This window comes from Otolemur garnettii, unplaced genomic scaffold, assembly GCF_000181295.1.
Source record: "Otolemur garnettii isolate 467f Iridium unplaced genomic scaffold, OtoGar3 scaffold00039, whole genome shotgun sequence".
NCBI lineage: Eukaryota > Metazoa > Chordata > Mammalia > Primates > Galagidae > Otolemur > Otolemur garnettii.
In genome coordinates, this window is record NW_003852434.1 from 2433687 (window position 1) to 2449102 (window position 15416).

At 45.2% G+C, this 15416-nt stretch overlaps 1 protein-coding gene and 1 non-coding gene across 3 annotated transcripts in view; one reads left to right on the forward strand and one right to left on the reverse strand.

Moving 5' to 3' along the window:
• Nucleotides 1-598: 598 nt before the first annotated feature.
• Nucleotides 599-15416, forward strand: part of ABCG2 (ATP binding cassette subfamily G member 2 (Junior blood group)) — a 68635-nt gene continuing 53817 nt past the window's right edge. The window contains exon 1 of one of the 2 annotated variants that reach the window (XM_023513362.1): nucleotides 599-707. The gene's annotated coding sequence lies outside the window, so the exon portion shown is untranslated. Of the gene's footprint in view, nucleotides 708-843; nucleotides 1095-15416 lie in introns of those variants that run through there. The other variant, XM_023513361.1, reaches the window with a different exon arrangement.
• On the reverse strand, nucleotides 7118-7308 carry LOC111725411. Its single transcript, XR_002773484.1, has one exon. It is a non-coding gene; the product is annotated as a U2 spliceosomal RNA (small nuclear RNA).

Below are 15416 nucleotides of genomic sequence, written 5' to 3' on the forward strand. Positions count from 1 at the left end.
GGAGCTCTTTCCACACCATCACAGCACTGGAGACAAGTCCTTGCCACGTGAATGTGAAGAATAACAGCTAAACTGTTGACGATAATATTTTCATTCAAAGAGTTTCTCTCCTCTCCACATTAGATTCAGTTCCTGATTTTACCGGCCCTGAGGCGCAAGCATCGAACTTCTTAGAAGCAATTTACCAGAAACCGACTACTTGTTTTCGGGGTGGGCAACGCGTGCGCCGGGGAACTCTGGTGTTTCGGATGCTTTTAGGGGTTCCAGCCAGTGGCAGCGACCAAACCCACCCTGGCCAGACGAGTTATTTCTGGATCAGCCCAGGTAGCGCCCGTGATGACCGGAGCTAATCGCCCCTATCCCCTTTGTACTAGTTCCCCAGGCAAGAGCTTTTGGTTTGTTCCCGCGCGCTCCGGGCGTTCCGGCGGCCACTATCCCGCCGAGGGGGCGGTGGCTCCCCCCAGCGGGCCGCTCCGGCCCGCGCGGGTCGCTTATCTGGGCCTGGCAGGCGGCGCCACGCCTTCCGCCCGCCCGCCCCGACGCGACCCGGGGGAGCGCGGCCACCGCCCTTCGCTCCGGCCGCCCACAGCCCCCAGGCGCGGGGAATGAAGCTCCGGTCCGCGCCGCCTGCGCTCGCCCGCTCGCCGCCCGCCGCCTCAGACCGCGACTTCGGGTCCCCGCGCCTTCGCTGGCCGGCCGCCGCGCGGGTGAGTGCCCGGCCCGTGGGTTATGCCGCGCGCACCGACCGGGTCCCCAGCGCCCGGGAAGGGAAGAGGGAGTCCCGGCCGCTCGGCCTGAGACTGGGGCGCGCGGCGAGGAGGCAGCCTGGAAAGGAGTCCGGGGTGTTTGGGGACAGCTCTTGCCGACTTGGAAAGCGCAGTGCAGACGCTCATTGCCATTGCTGATGGAAGCTGCTGCTTTGGGGTCTGCGGGGGAACATCCGGCTGACTCATGCCAGCATTTCTATTAAGGATTGTTAATCTGCCTCTGAGCGCACGGATCCTGAGATCTGAGCCTTTGGTTAAACGCAACCGCTATAATCTGAGCGAGTAAATGGTGAAAGCCGTTTTTGCTGAGAGTGTGTGTCTGGAAAGGTCGGTGGATAGTCTGTGTCTATTCGTTAGAAGATAGAAAACTATTCAAATGGATTGTAAACGCTCACAGTTTAATTCGAAATTGTGGTTTTTCAGAAAAGACGCGTTAGTGCCAACTATGAATACTTCTGGGTCTTGGAGTGCGTTAGTTTAGATGGTAAAATTCTTTTCTTCAATTGCATGAAGCTAAGGTTGATACTGGATGGTTAAAAACCTGGCACAGACATTATTACAGATGGGGGGAAATTTGTTAATCTGAGTATTTTAAAGGAATTGACTGGCATAGTCTTTTCTTTATCCCCTAGAACATAAAGTTTATCCAGAACTTTGGAGTGTTGGCTAAAGAATATGAACTCCTTTGGTAATTTTTCTGTGGGTAGTTGAGTGCTCTTCCCTCTCTGTGCTAGAGATCTCCCCAAAACTTGGTTTTCAGGAGGATCTCACAGCTCTCCTATCCTGTATCTCCTTCAGCTTTTATCTGCTACTGTCAACATCCATTTGTAGAACATGTTGTACATTATACCATGTTGTTTAATGGTGGTTTTTTTCTTCTGATGGTGATTATTAAAACAAATTCACTGTGCCAGGATGCAGTGGCTCACGCCTGTAATGCTAGCAACTCTGGGAAGCTGAGGCAGGTGGATTGCTTGAGCTCAGGAGTTCTAGACCAGCCTGAACAAGAATGAGGCTCCATCTCTACTAAAGAATGGAAAAATTAATTGGCATTGTGGCCTTGGCCTGTAGTCCCAGCTCAGGAGACTGAGACAAGGGGATGGCTTGAGCCCCAGAGTTTGCAGTTGCTGTGAGCTATGATGCCACAACACTCTACCCAGGGTGACAGAGGGAGATTCTGTCTCAAAACAAACCCCAAACCCCAAAGTCACTGCTTTTACATTTTTATTAGAATTCTCTTCTGTAAGGAAGAGCTGTCCTTTCTCCTCTGTTTGTTCAACTGTATCAGTACAGACTTGTGCATGTTCATTTTACTATATAGGTGGAAGTCCAGTATTATTGTTAATGCTGCTCAGATTGTTCCAGTTCTCACTGTCAGTACCTCTTCTGGTTTTGCCCCTGTACCATTGTGACATACACCTTCCTTTTTTAAAAAAACAAAAACAAACCAAAAAAACATTTCCTGACTTTCTGGTATCACAAACTACTCCCGGCTCATTTTGTGTTTTCCAAGTCCCTACCCTAGAATGATCCGTTACTGTAGTGCTTTTATTTAGAATGGTATGAAAAACCAGGCTCTGGGCACTAGATGTGCTACTGGGGTTACTTTTGAGCTTTTAAGTTTGTGGCCTAGCAAATGCATCTCTTCCAGGACTAATATTGCTTTAAGTTTCAAACACTACGGGGGACATACCTGTAGTTGCCAATTTGATTTGATCTCTTGTGGGAAAGAAATTAAATTGGCAGTATTTAGGAGTTTTTAAAAGCTCTCAGTTTTGGCTCGGCGCCTGTAACTCAGTGAGCAGGGCTCCAGCCACATACACTGAAGGTAGTGGGTTCCAGCCCGGTCTGGGCCTGCTAAACAATAACATCTGCAAAAAAAAAAAAAAAAAAAAAAAATAGCCAGGTGTTGTGGCGGGTGTCTCTAGTCCCAGCTACTTGGGAGCTGAGGCAAGAGAATCACTTAAGTCCAAGAGTTGGAGGTTGCTGTCAGCTGTGACTCCACAGCACTCTACCGAGGGCAACATAGTAAGACTGTGTCTCAAAATAAAAATAAAAATAAACTCCCAGTTTTTTAAAATGCTGGCCTATATGAGCTTACAAAACAATGCATAGGTGAGTTCTATTAGGCTCTGATAGGAAACCAGTTGCGTTTTATTGGCTGCATAGCTTAATTAAACTACATCCTGATTAATAACTGTTAAAATTTTAGTATCTGTTGAATTCACAGTGATAAAAGGATTCAGTAAATTTCTTTTTTTAAATTTCTGTCTTTTAAAATTTATTTAGAGATGGGGTCTAGCTCTGCTGCGCAGGCGGAATGTATAGATTATTGCAACCTCAATCTCCTGGGTTCAAGTGATCCTTCTGACTCAGCCTCTCAAAGTTCTGGGAGCTAAAGTGGTGTGAGCCACCATGGGATTTAGTTGAATTTCAAATTCGTATTTATGTTAGTCATACTCACTATGGCAGAGCATTACAAGTATAACGAGTCATTACTTGGTCTCTCTGTTGCCTATACTCATGGATTAGAGGGTCCCTTGCAATAATTATGGGCCCCTCTGTGATTTTGTAGCACATACAGACACCCTCACACTTTCCCTCTCTTTTATGCCTTCATAAAATGTGTTTCAAACTGCAGGGCTCAGAATTTTGAGAATGCTGCTGCCCATCTCTGACTTTCTGGTCATTATTTTTATTGCAATAATGATTATTGAATTAGAACCTAGAAAGGAACAGGGGTATTGATCTTAATATAAGTAAACGTATGCTAGACTCTTAGAGAAGGACTGGGTTGTAGGTCCAGTGCTGTGCAGCTTCTGATAAGCTCTAACTCTTGCCTGTTCCTTTGGTTTCCCCCTTGGAGGCTTAAGATTCCAAAATTCTCTAATCACTGCTCTCCCTCTGCTGCAGGTCTTCCTACGGTGCCTGTTTGGTGGGGTCAGCCTCACTGAGGGAGAAGAGAAGGGCTGCAGACTTCCCCAGGCCCTCTACCACTGTGGGCTTCCCCGCCTTCTCTAGGCCTTCCCTAGTTTTCCTCACTTAACTCCTTCTAGTTGAATTCAAGGGAGCTTCTCATCGTGTTCCATCTTAGTCTTCATGAGTTCTTCCTCAGTTCCTGTGGACTTGAAGCAAAACCATTATTATGTGTTCTTGCCCTGGTTTCTCAATTTGAGCAGTGTTGGGGAGAGTGGGGCAAGTGGGATTGTTTGGGAGCTGATAAAACTAGATAGAATCTTGACAGAACCTCCATGGATGTGACCTTGCAGAACATACCCAGGTATGTAAGGCTCCAGGGAGCTCTCCTAAACTGGAGCAGGGGCACAGGGCAGGGTCCCCGTCTTGGCATTTGGGATTATTATAGTAGTCTCTCAAGTGGTTTCCCTTCCCTCAGAACTTTGTTGTGCTATCCTGTCTGATTCTGAGGCAAAGCCAGAATCCTTCCTCTGACTCTATCTCCTACACTTTTGTCCTTACTCCACTTCAACCCCACTGACCTCTTTGCTGTTCCTAGACTAGCACGTGGATCTGTCTTGCCTCTGGTGTCTGCTCAAAGGCCGTATTGGAAAGGACTTCCCTGGTCACCCTCTTTTGCTTTACTCTTTTCTCCATAGCTCTAGTGACAGATGTTTTTCACATGTAACCTCATGGATGGCATGAATGTTTATCTGTTGTTTTGCTGTGTTCAATCCTATAACTCCGGTGTCTGCCATGTTGTGTAAACCTAGTTAATATTGAATTAATTTATAGATAAGAAACAGGGTTGGAGCGGCGAAGCAGTTCTCCCACGGTTGCACGGCTTGGTAGAAGTCATGGTGTTACTGGACCAACAGGGTTCAGCTGCCTGTCACTGTGAGCTAATATGCAGATGCAGGGATAGGTCTGACATTGGAAGTTCATCTTCAGTAGGTCCTTGGTCTTGGTGATTCGAAGAATGAATCCATGGACCACAGATTAGTGGTAAGACTGGGTTTATTTTACAGAAATAATACAGAGACTAAAATACCAAAGTGGAGAAAAAACCCAAGTGGGAAGAAAGCTCTCTGGCTGGGTTCTTTGTCCAGGGGTAGTCCCATGAGTGGTGTCTAGTTACATTTGGCTGGAACCTGGTAACAAATGAATGGATACAATCCCTTTGGTTCCCTGGCCTAGGAAACCTATATGAAATTGACCAGCCTAGGAAATGGGGGGTTCCCTTTTCATCCGCAAGTGCAAGGGGAGGGAGACACTAAGGTGCTGGTGTCTACCCAGCAGGTGTCTGGCCCCTCCAACTACTGGAGCCTCCTGCTGGCCCCCACACCCTCCAACCCGCTGGTTCCCAGTTGCTACACCACCAGCACCGCCAAGGCGGAGGTGGCAGGTCTGCCCCTCAGCTCTGTGGAGCTGGTTGGGGGCCACCCCTCCTATATCAATTCTCCTTTTCCAGGTAGAAATTCTGACTGCTGGCTCGGCGCCTATAGCTCAACTGGCTAAGGCACCAGCCATGTACACCTAAGGTGGCGGGTTCAAATCCCCAGCCCGGGCCCACCAAACAACAATAATGACGGCTGCAACCAAAAAATAGCCAGGTGTTGTGGCGGGCGCCTGTGGTCCCAGCTACTTGGGAGGCGGAGGCAGGAGACTCGCTGGAGCCCAGGAGTTGGAGGTTGCTGTGAGCTGTAATGCCACAGCACTGTACCCAGGGGGACAGCTTGAGGCTCTGTCTCAAAAAAAAAAAAAAGAAAGAAATTCTAACTGCTATTGTGGAAGAAGAGCGAAGACTTGATCTAACTGCTTCCTGCTGAATTGGGCTATGATAGAAGGAGGCAGTTAGGGTTTCTCTGGAGGGAGAGCGATCCAGGGGTCCACAATAGAATCAGGTTTTGGACTGGAACCATTTTTACTGTAAGACACCATTTCTGCAAGACACAAATCTGATTAGCACATTAAAAGGCAAAAGTCCAAAGGTGAGAGGTGGAGGTTAATTACAGTGTCATTGGTGTCAGGTTGTAAAAACATAGTCAGTGATATTAAAAGAAAACTATATTAACACTTTCTTTGCTTCTAAATAATAACTTCAAATTTTCTTTAGGCTCAGAAGTGTAGGTAGAGTGTGGTTGATTCCCTTCATGATCTGCTTCTGTAGGAGATGGTGGGTTCCAGGATTTTACTTGTGAATGATGTATCCAGGAATATATTCCTATAACTTTAACAGCTATAGAAAGAGACAATATAACAGAAAAGGGACCCTTCCAAGTTGGGGTCAGGGAAGGTGAATTGGAAGGAAGAGTTTTATTTTTATTTATTTATTTTTGGCTGGGGCCAGGTTTGAACCCGCCACCCCCGGTATATGGGGCTGGCACCCTACTCCTTGAGCCACAAGTGCTGCCAGCAGGAAGAGTTTTAATCAAAACTAGATCTCCAGGAGAGAATAGCTCTTTTGGTGTTGAATGTGAAAATGTAGTTGGGAAGTTTTTAAGGATTTGTTGAAATTTAGCTAAAGAAGTAATATGTTTTACTAATTCTGTAGTTTCTTGGTCTAATAATAAATTGTTAGTTAAAAAGGGTCTTTTGGCTCAGTGCCTGTGGCTCAAGCGGCTAAGGTGTCAGCTACGTACACCTGAGCTGGTGGGCTTGAGTCCGGCCTGGGCCCGACAAACAACAATGACGGCTGCAACCCAAAAATAGCCGGGAGTTGTGGCAAAAGCCTGTAGTCCCAGCTACTTGGGAAGTGGAGGCAGGAGAATCACTTGAGCCCAGGATTTGGAGTTTGCTGTGAGCTTTGATGCCACAGCACTCTACCCAGGGTGACAGCTTGAGGCTCTGTCTAAAAAAAAAAGAGTCTTTCATATAATTCAAATGGGCTACAACCGAGTCTGGAAAGTAATTCAGTCCAAAGGAGATGAATCTCATGAGTTAGCTTTCGTAACTGTCCTTTGATTTTATCATTCATTTTTTTCTACCTTCCCTGAAGATTAGGGCCTCCAAGAACAATGTGGATGGTATTTTATGCTCAGGGCTTTAGGTAATAGCTGCTTTGAAGCCAGCCCATTATCACTTTGCAAACTCCCAAGGCATCCAAACCTGGGGATAATCTCATGTACTAAAGCCTTTACAACTTCCTGGGCCTTTTTTGTCCTACAAGGGAATGCTTCAACCCAGTTAGTAAAAGTATCCTCAAATACCAGCAAATATTGTATACCAGGTACCTTAGGGAGATGAGTGAAATCCATCTGCCAATCTTCCCCTGGGTATTTACCTTATTTCTCTATACCTGGGGGAGCTAGATAGTGATTTGAAGGATTGTTTCTCTGACATACCTCACCGGTCCTTGTTATCTTTTTATTATTTTTTTATATTTTGTCTTCCGAAGAGAGTGCACCGTTCCTGGAAGTACTGCAATACCAGGTCAATGTGAGGAGTGGACGGAGCAAGCTCCTATTCCAACTCCCTGTTCCAAGAATCCATTTAATATAGGATCCTCGGATAGAGGATGTATCAGATATTAAACTGTAAAGAACAGATACTACATTTGATCTTAGCCAAAAGGCCGAGAAGTGATCTTGTTATCTTTTTTATGGTTTTAAGTAAGTTCTTTCCATTAAAGAGATAGTGTTCTGGCTTGGTGCCTGTGGCTCAAGTGGCCTAAGGCGCCAGCCACATACACCTAAGGTGGCGGGTTTGAATCCAGCCCGGGCTGCCAAAACAACAATGACGGCTGCAACCAAAAAATAGCCAGGCATTGCGGCGGGCGTCTGTGGTCCCAGCTACTTGGGAGGCTGAGGCAGGAGACTTGCTTGAGCCCAGGAGTTGGAGGTTGCTGTGAGCTGTGATGCACTCTACCCAGGGGGGATAGCTTGAGGCTCTGTCTCAAAAAAAAAAAAAAAAAAAGAGATAGTGTTCTTTCAGTGTCAGAATGAAAAGACTGATGTAAAGTTTCAAGTATGTTCCATTGACTTGCAGCAGGTAATAGCAAAATTCCACTTCTATTTCGTAGCCAGCCTGATGGAAGTAGTGAACAGTCTCTGGATAAAGCCCATTCCTTTTCTTTTCGGGTATAGTGATGTGTGTGATTCTCAAGTGATCCCTCCCAAATGAAGGGTGCCACAGGGGGAAATTTTCCCATCTGTGCTGCCACTTTAGCCTCTTTATCAGCAAGTCAGTTACCTTCAGAAACATCAGCTAAGGGGTTTTGGTGCCCCTTACAATGAATAACTGCTACTTCTTGTGGAGCATGAACAGCTTGTAATAACCTATCTATTTTGTGATGATATTTTATAGGGGAGCCATTGGAAGTCAGGTATTGTCTTTCTTTCCAAAGAGCAGCGTGGGCATGTAAAATGAGGAAGGCCTATTTTGAGTGAGTGTATATATTGACTTGTTTGTGTCTCCCAATTTCTAAAGCACGGGTTAAAGCTATTATTTCAGCTAATTGCGCACTGGTTCCTGAAGAAAGAGACCCACTCTCAATTACAGCATACTGAGTAACTATAGCATAGCCTGCTTAGCAAGTTCCTTGTTTTATAAAAGAACTTCCATCTATACACAAAACCATGTCTGGATTGGGTAGAGGAGTTTCTTATGAGCCTTCTCTAGTGGCATAGATCTATGCTCTAATTTGCTGGCAATCATGCCCTATTTCCTCATTGGATTCAGGGAGGAAAGTGGCAGGATTCAAAGTAGCACTGGTACGTAATTGTAGCACCTGTCCTTCTGGTAATAAGGTTTGATATTTAAGAAAGCAATTATCTGACAGCCAAAGATTACTTTTTGAATTTAAAAGTCCAGTAAGGTCATGAGAAGTGTAAATAATTAGCTGTCTTCCTAAAGTTAGCTTAGTTGCTTCAGGGGTTAAGAGGGCTACAGCTGCTACAACCTGTAGACAGTGTGGGCATCCCTTGGCCACTGTCAATTTCGTTCTTTTTTTTGAGGCAGAGCCTCAAGCTCTCGCCCTGGGTAGAGTGCTGTGACATCACAGCTCACAGCAACCTCCAATTCCTGGGCTCAAGCAATTCTCCTGCCTCTGCCTCCCAAGTAGCTGGGACTACAGGTGCCCACCACAATGCCCAGCTCTTTTTTGGTTGCAGCTATCATTGTTGTTTGGTGGGCCCAGGCTGGATTCGAACCTGCCAGCTCAGGTGTATGTGGCTGGCGCCTTAGCCGCTTGAGCCACAGGTGCTGAGCCACACAGTGTCAATTTCTTTACTAAGATATGCTACAGGTTGTAAAACTGGACCCCAGTATGGGTTAAGACTCCTAGGACAATTCCAGTTTGCTCCATAATATACAGATTAAATTGTTGTCCAGTAGGAAGACTCAAGGCAGGAGCCTCAAAAGAGCAGTTTTCAACTGTTGGAATGCTTTATTTACTTCTGGTTCCCATTCTAGAGTGACCAGGCCCTTTTTTTTTTTTTTTTTGAGCATTTTAAATTAAAGAATAGAGTGGTTTAGCTATTTCACTATATCCAGGAATCCAGAGTCTGCAAAAGCCCATGATTCCTGAGAAGTCTCAAAGCTGTCTGAGAGTTTGAGGTTTAGGGTGAGCCAGTATTGGTTCTAGTCTTTCTTTGTCCAAGGTTCTCTTCCCTTGTGAGAGTTGGAGACCCAAATAGTGAACTTCAGGAACACATAATTGGGCTTTTAGCCTTGGATACTTTGTATCCACAATCAGCTAGAAAGTTTAATAGAGCTTAGATAGTTTTGTGGCATTCCTCTGCATCTGGTGCTCCCAAAAGAATGTCATCTACAGACTGAATAAGAGTCGCTGTAGGATATGAAAAACCACTCAAGTCTTGGGCTAAGCCTTGTTCAAGTAAGTGAGGGCTGTCCCTAAATCCCTGGGGTAACACAGTCCATGTGAGCTGGGTGTTAGAGTCAGAGGGGTCTTCAAAAGCAGAATGGTATTGGGAATTCTCATGAAAAGGAAGGTAGAAAAAGGTATCTTTTAAGTCTAGGACTCTGAAACAGGCAGCCTTTTCAGGGATATGAGATAATAAAGTATACAGTTTGGGAGCTATAGGATGAAGAGGAATGACTGCTTCATTTATAATGTGGAGGTCTTGTAGCATCTGTTTGTAGAGGACATTGTTTTTGATTGGGATAGATGGTGGGATTTTTTTTACTTAATTTGGACTGGCTGAGCATATCCTGTTCTTCCCACCTGTCCCTTGGTGACCCACACTTATGGGTTAATTTCTGTCTCTAATGAGGGAAGGCATAGTATAGGTTCTTGTCCCATATTCACATAAATGGTTGTTCCCACTTTAGTTAGTATGTCCCTCCCCAAAAGGGGAGCAGGACTTTCAGGCATGATTAGGAAGGCGTGAGAGAACAGCCAGTCACTCCAGTTGCAGCTTAGAGGCCGGGAGAAAAATTTGGTAATTGCCTTTCCAGATACCCCTTGTATAGTTACAGATTTGGGGGATAGAAGACCAGGGTTAGAGAGGAGTACAGAAAAGGTTGCTCTAGTGTCCAAAAGAAATTCTGTCTGCTGGCCCTCCACTATGAGGCAGACCCAGGGCCCTTGAAGGGTAATGACACAAGCTGGAACCATGAGAATCTTCCCTGGGCACCCTCAGTCCAGTTTGGGTGCTGATGGGATCACTGTCCCAGGAGGTCTTCGCCTCTGAGGACAGGCCAAGGTGGTCACCTTTGTATTCTGGACAGGGGCCAGGTGACTTGGCCAGCCTGTGGTGCTGCTGAGGGCAATCTCTTCGGAAGTGGCCAGTCTGACCACATTGGAAGCACTTGTTCTTAGCCCCTCTGGCTTCCCTGTGTCCTGATGGTGCCATTTGTCAGAGCACCATTCCCAGAGCTGTCATTCTTTTTCTTTCCCTTCTCTTTTTCCTCCTCTTTCTCCTGATCTCAGTTATAAAAGACCACTGTGGCCATTTTAAGAAGATTCTCCAGGTTATAATCCAGGCCTAGAGCCAGTTTCTGGAGTTTTCTTCAAATATCTGGGACTGCCTGAGTGATGAATTTATCTTTTAAAATAATTTGGCCCTCTAAGGAGTTAGGTATCAACTGAATGTGTTTTCTCATTCACTCAAGAAAGGCTGAGGGACTCTCATTTTGCACCTGATATTTAGCAGATAATTTAGACTAATTCATGGGCTTTTTCTTGGATCGACTTAAACCTTCCAGGATACATGTTAGAAAATGTTTACACCACCAGTCACCTTGTTTCTCAGGTCTCATTCAGGGTCTTCAAAGGAAACAGCCTGGCTTCCTGTGCTGTTCCTTTCCTCAGAGGACATGCTGCCATCAGTATTGGACATGAACCACAAATCCCCCCATTTTCTAGCCTCATCCAAAACTTCATTTTTTTCATTAATAGTGAAAGTTTGATCTAGTAGCATTACATCTCTCCAAGAGGGGTCAAAGCTTTGTCCTAACCCTTGGAGAACATCTGTGTACCTATCGGGGTGATTAGAAAATTTTCCTAAATCTACTTTAATTTCTTTTAAATTTGCTAGAGAAAACAGAGTGATTACTTGCACACTTCTCCTCTCACCATCTGCAGTCTCAACCAAGGGACACAAAGAAGGACATAGTTGCTTTCTGGGGGTCCCATCAGGAACAGAAGAAACTCTGGGAATAAACTCCTTGTTGGGGTTTTCTAAAGGCCTGGAGGAAGGAGCGGGAGAAGTAGATGGTGGGTTTGAACTACGTGGTAACAGCATCTCTCTCAGGAATCCCTAGCCACCGGGGGAAGTTACTACAGCCAGGAAGAGCTGAATCTGACAGGTTTTACACAGTTGGAGGCTGGCTCTGAGAAAAATGAAAGCTTGCACACAGATAATTTAGACCATTTCTCCTCTTGTTTACCGTAATTTTAGCATATCCTCTAGTGGTTATTCTTTGCCATTTGTGAATCAATACTAGCGCTAGATCTGGGTGCAGAAGAAAACCATGCATTCTTTTTTCAGCATCTGGGGATCAAAAATGTCCCAACATAGCCTAGCAGGGTGTTCCAGCAGCCACAGGCCATAAAATAAGATATCTGGGAGCCTGGTCCTACCTGATGAAGTTCTCTTGGCAAGAGACTATGTTACCTGGGTGTTCTCTTAGAGAACATTACCCATCCTTGGGAAAGAACAAACATCCAGCAGGCTTAATCAATCCCACCCTGTATTCCTGGGTTGTCAAAGCATTCTCTGACCAACCCAAGAAGCCTTCCAGCCAAACAAAAGGGAGCATCCTTCCAATGACTGGGGAAGAGTCCCTGGATTTAGCCACTGTTACCAGTGTAGTGCTGTGTGCCCACTGGCTCTCCTGTGTTCCAGCAGCATCGTCCGAGAAATCAGGTATCCAGGAGCCTGTTCTCACCTGATGCAAGTTCTGCCCCTCTCTGCACCTGCCCCTGAGTTTCAGTTAAAGTGGGGGTGATAAATGGAAGAAAAATAATAAAAGTAAAAAAGAAAGAAAAATAAAGTGGGGATGAGCCCTGCCCAAGAGAAAATGGCTGTGCAGTGCTTTTATAATTTTTACAAGCTTTTATAATTTTACAATTTATAATTTAACCTTTTATAATTTTTACAAGCTTTTTCCAAATCCCCAGTAACAAAGGAAATAGGCTTTCTATCATGAATAGGTCTCTTTTTTTTAAGACAGAGTCTCACCTTGTTGCCCTTGGTAGAGTGCCATGGCATTATCACAGCAACCTCAAACTCTTGGGCTCAAGCAATTCGCTTGTCTCAGCCTCCCAAGTAGTTGGGACTATAGGGACTCCCACCACAATGCCTGGCCATTTTTGTTGTTATTGTTGTTTAGTAGGCTTAGACTGGGTTCCAACCCACCAGCGCTGGTGCATGTGGCTGGTGCCCTAATTACTGAGCTACAGGCACCGAGCCCCTGAAAAAGTCTTAAATGCTATGTTTTCCAACCTCCTTTATTACACAAAAGTTAGCAAGGCGACAATAATAAAACTCAGTAACAAATCAAGGTTGAGAGACACTTTGAAACTTTTGCATTACAATTAGTTACAATCAGTCGAATTCTTAAAGAAACCTGGAATTATTTTATACTATCCCATTTACACCAGTAGACCAAAAAAATCAAATACCCAGGGTCATTTTCCTTGTCTTTCTTCATTTTTAAGAGACTGAACTTTAGCCTAGGGTTTAGGGCCATTCCTGAAAGGGGGGGGGGTTGCCCTGGGCTTCCCTTCACAGGTGTCTGGTTGCCCAGAGAAGCTGTTTAGGGAAATCATTTTGCCATTTGTTCGGTGCTGACTTCTAGGCCTCTGTTATCATGGTTCAGCTTTTTTTCTTGGCACACGAAAAAGCCAATTGAATTTAATTTTGTAATGAAAGGCAATAAAAAGGACCTTACAACACACCTACAACATCTGAAGCACACTGAAAACACCTGAAAAAATACCAGAATAAGCCAGTACAAACTTAACTAAATGCATAGAGCAATCCTTTACCAACATTCAAACGAAGCATGTAAAGTACAAGGAGAGAGAGAAAGGCAGCAGGGGCAGCAGAGGGCTATAGAGACAAAGAAAAAGTTTGGGACCGTGGAAGAGAAGGGAAGATAGCAAAATAGCTGAGAGAACATGTTTTTCCGAAGGCTCTCCAGTGCCCTGGGGTCAGAACCATTGCTGGGGACCCAGGACCTCTGGGTGCTACTTCTTTGCTTGTCTCTCAACCAGAGAAAGGGAGTGACTATAGAACAGTTTCAAAAGTCTTCTAACATTCCCTTCGGCTCCTTTCTGGAGCCAAGGGGGATTAGCAAGTTCATTTCCCAACGGCCTTTTGCCTGTGACCTGGAGATCAGCTGCCATACTAGACGGGCAGCTGATGGGCATCAAGATTATTAGTCTCCATTATTATAACTATAGAGAAAAATAGGAGAGGTAAGTGGTCCCATTGCTTACCATAGATCTTTTTCAATCCTGGACGAGCCCCCCAAATATGATACTGGAATTTTGTCTTCAATAGGTCCTTGGTCTTGGAGATTTGAAAAATGAATCCACACCGAGACCAAGGACTTACTGAAGATGAAATTCCAGTGTCAGGTCCACCAAGCTTTTATCTGTCAGAAGGCCAGCGATTCTGGAGAACAGTGAGAGCAGCCTCCCCAAGACTGTTCTCTTTTCTTGCTTTCCAAAACCACTGTTTTATACATAAAAGTTCAAAGCAAAGACCACATTAACTCTTACTTTATATAATAATCTGTAACTCAGTGATGTATTACAACATTTCCAATTCAAAAATTAATCTCCTAAGTCAATCTTCCTAAACTACTCAAAATTGGCATCTTTAGGGTAGGAGCTAAATTTACCAAATAATAAGAATGGGAGACTGGAGGTGGAGGTCACTTAGCAAAACTGACCAGACCAGCTGTGTCTTGTTGGTCCTAGCCTGACTCCATCTTATTCTCACTGCATGTGCTCTCGATGGTATGGACGTTTAATTGGCATGGAAGTTAAGGACAGAAGGAACTCAAACCACCACATTCTGTGATAGGTTGGGCAGTATTTTATGGGCAGCCTTGGGAATTGAATGTCTGTTTCCTCTGGGAAACTGCTGACCAAGAAGCAGATGAGATTAAGAAAGTCTGGGTTGTAGGATAGGCATTTCATCTTAATCATTTCATACATGATTTGACTAAATTTTTTTTTTTTTTAGAGACAGAGTCTCATTTTGTCGCCCTCAGTAGAGTGCTGTGGCATCACAGCTCATAGCAACCTCCAGCTATTGGGCTTAGGCCACTCTCTTGCCTTAGCCTCCCGAGTATAGGTGCCCACCACAACGCCTGGCTATTTTTTGTCACAGTTTGGCTGGGGCTGGGTTCAAACCTACCACCCTCCGTATGTGCCACTGTCACCCTACTCACTGAGCCACAGGCACCGCCCTTTTTTTTTTTAGAAATGTGGTTTCCCTCTGTGGCTCAAGCTGGAGTGCAGACTAATGATTCAGATGCCTGTCAGCCCCTAAAAGCGCATAGTGAGGCTGCCAACCTCCAGGTCATGGGGAAGAGGCTATTGGGGAAGGAACTTTCTAACTCCCCTTGGCTCCAAAAGAAAGGAGCCAAAGGGAATGTTAGAAGGCTTGAGAGCCAAGCAAACAGACGTAGCTCCCCGAGGTCCTGGGGTCCCCAGCAATGGTTCTGACTCCATGGCACTGGAGGGTCTTCTGAAAAAATGTGCTCTCCCAGCATTTTCACTATCTCCTCCTGTCTTCCTGGGTTCTAAACCTCTTCTATTTGTCTCTACAGACCCTGTCCACTTTCTCTTTCTCCTTGTGGTTTGCACGCTTTGTGTGAACATTGGTAAAGGATTGCTTTACATATTTAGTTACGTTTGTACTGGCTCTTTCTGGTATTTTTCAGATGTTACAAGCATGTTTCAAAAAAGTCATTTTCATTGCCTTTCACTGCAAAAGTAAATTCAATTGGCTTTTCCACAGGTTTGAGAAAAAAGCTGAACTATGTTAAAAGAAGCCAAGGAGTTGGTTCCAAACAAAGGGCAAAATGACTCCCCAGCGTGGCTTCTCTGGGCCACTAGGAGGCTATGAAGGGAAGCCCAGGGCAGCCCTGAGGCAAGAATGTCACTAAACCCAAAGCTACTGTTCAGTCTCTTCTTTAAAAGAAAAAAGGAGGCTCGGCGCCTATAGCTCAACCGGCTAAGGCGCCAGCCACGTACACCTAAGGTGGCGGGTT